Source organism: Musa acuminata, unplaced genomic scaffold (assembly GCF_036884655.1).
Source record: "Musa acuminata AAA Group cultivar baxijiao unplaced genomic scaffold, Cavendish_Baxijiao_AAA HiC_scaffold_737, whole genome shotgun sequence".
NCBI classification, from domain to species: Eukaryota; Viridiplantae; Streptophyta; class Magnoliopsida; order Zingiberales; family Musaceae; genus Musa; species Musa acuminata.
This window is the reverse complement of record NW_027020968.1, coordinates 17,501-20,000: the sequence shown is the minus strand read 5'-3', so window position 1 is coordinate 20,000 and position 2,500 is coordinate 17,501.

The window sequence follows — 2,500 nt, the reverse complement described above, 5'->3', positions numbered from 1 at the left end:
CTGCACGAGCGAGCGGCGAGCGGCGGACAGCGAGCGAAGCGAGAGGCAGCACCGTCCCTGCTATACGAAAGCCCCATCCAGCCCTGTGCCACCCGGGGGGTTCCAGGGTGCTGAGATGGCTGACGTTTTGCTCCGCTCTCGACGGTCACCGCGCAATGCAAGAACAGGCCAAAAACTGGCCAAAACGGCCCAAAAACGGGCCAAAACTGGCCATTTTTGGCTGCACGAGCGAGCGGCGAGCGGCGGACAGCGAGCGAAGCGAGAGGCAGCACCGTCCCTGCTATACGAAAGCCCCATCCAGCCCTGTGCCACCCGGGGGGTTCCAGGGTGCTGAGATGGCTGACGTTTTGCTCCGCTCTCGACGGTCACCGCGCAATGCAAGAACAGGCCAAAAACTGGCCAAAACGGCCCAAAAACGGGCCAAAACTGGCCATTTTTGGCTGCACGAGCGAGCGGCGAGCGGCGGACAGCGAGCGAAGCGAGAGGCAGCACCGTCCCTGCTATACGAAAGCCCCATCCAGCCCTGTGCCACCCGGGGGGTTCCAGGGTGCTGAGATGGCTGACGTTTTGCTCCGCTCTCGACGGTCACCGCGCAATGCAAGAACAGGCCAAAAACTGGCCAAAACGGCCCAAAAACGGGCCAAAACTGGCCATTTTTGGCTGCGCGAGCGAGCGGCGAGCGGCGGACAGCGAGCGAAGCGAGAGGCAGCACCGTCCCTGCTATACGAAAGCCCCATCCAGCCCTGTGCCACCCGGGGGGTTCCAGGGTGCTGAGATGGCTGACGTTTTGCTCCGCTCTCGACGGTCACCGCGCAATGCAAGAACAGGCCAAAAACTGGCCAAAACGGCCCAAAAACGGGCCAAAACTGGCCATTTTTGGCTGCACGAGCGAGCGGCGAGCGGCGGACAGCGAGCGAAGCGAGAGGCAGCACCGTCCCTGCTATACGAAAGCCCCATCCAGCCCTGTGCCACCCGGGGGGTTCCAGGGTGCTGAGATGGCTGACGTTTTGCTCCGCTCTCGACGGTCACCGCGCAATGCAAGAACAGGCCAAAAACTGGCCAAAACGGCCCAAAAACGGGCCAAAACTGGCCATTTTTGGCTGCACGAGCGAGCGGCGAGCGGCGGACAGCGAGCGAAGCGAGAGGCAGCACCGTCCCTGCTATACGAAAGCCCCATCCAGCCCTGTGCCACCCGGGGGGGGTTCCAGGGTGCTGAGATGGCTGACGTTTTGCTCCGCTCTCGACGGTCACCGCGCAATGCAAGAACAGGCCAAAAACTGGCCAAAACGGCCCAAAAACGGGCCAAAACTGGCCATTTTTGGCTGCACGAGCGAGCGGCGAGCGGCGGACAGCGAGCGAAGCGAGAGGCAGCACCGTCCCTGCTATACGAAAGCCCCATCCAGCCCTGTGCCACCCGGGGGGTTCCAGGGTGCTGAGATGGCTGACGTTTTGCTCCGCTCTCGACGGTCACCGCGCAATGCAAGAACAGGCCAAAAACTGGCCAAAACGGCCCAAAAACGGGCCAAAACTGGCCATTTTTGGCTGCGCGAGCGAGCGGCGAGCGGCGGACAGCGAGCGAAGCGAGAGGCAGCACCGTCCCTGCTATACGAAAGCCCCATCCAGCCCTGTGCCACCCGGGGGGTTCCAGGGTGCTGAGATGGCTGACGTTTTGCTCCGCTCTCGACGGTCACCGCGCAATGCAAGAACAGGCCAAAAACTGGCCAAAACGGCCCAAAAACGGGCCAAAACTGGCCATTTTTGGCTGCACGAGCGAGCGGCGAGCGGCGGACAGCGAGCGAAGCGAGAGGCAGCACCGTCCCTGCTATACGAAAGCCCCATCCAGCCCTGTGCCACCCGGGGGGTTCCAGGGTGCTGAGATGGCTGACGTTTTGCTCCGCTCTCGACGGTCACCGCGCAATGCAAGAACAGGCCAAAAACTGGCCAAAACGGCCCAAAAACGGGCCAAAACTGGCCATTTTTGGCTGCACGAGCGAGCGGCGAGCGGCGGACAGCGAGCGAAGCGAGAGGCAGCACCGTCCCTGCTATACGAAAGCCCCATCCAGCCCTGTGCCACCCGGGGGGTTCCAGGGTGCTGAGATGGCTGACGTTTTGCTCCGCTCTCGACGGTCACCGCGCAATGCAAGAACAGGCCAAAAACTGGCCAAAACGGCCCAAAAACGGGCCAAAACTGGCCATTTTTGGCTGCACGAGCGAGCGGCGAGCGGCGGACAGCGAGCGAAGCGAGAGGCAGCACCGTCCCTGCTATACGAAAGCCCCATCCAGCCCTGTGCCACCCGGGGGGTTCCAGGGTGCTGAGATGGCTGACGTTTTGCTCCGCTCTCGACGGTCACCGCGCAATGCAAGAACAGGCCAAAAACTGGCCAAAACGGCCCAAAAACGGGCCAAAACTGGCCATTTTTGGCTGCACGAGCGAGCGGCGAGCGGCGGACAGCGAGCGAAGCGAGAGGCAGCACCGTCCCTGCTATACGAAAGCCCCATC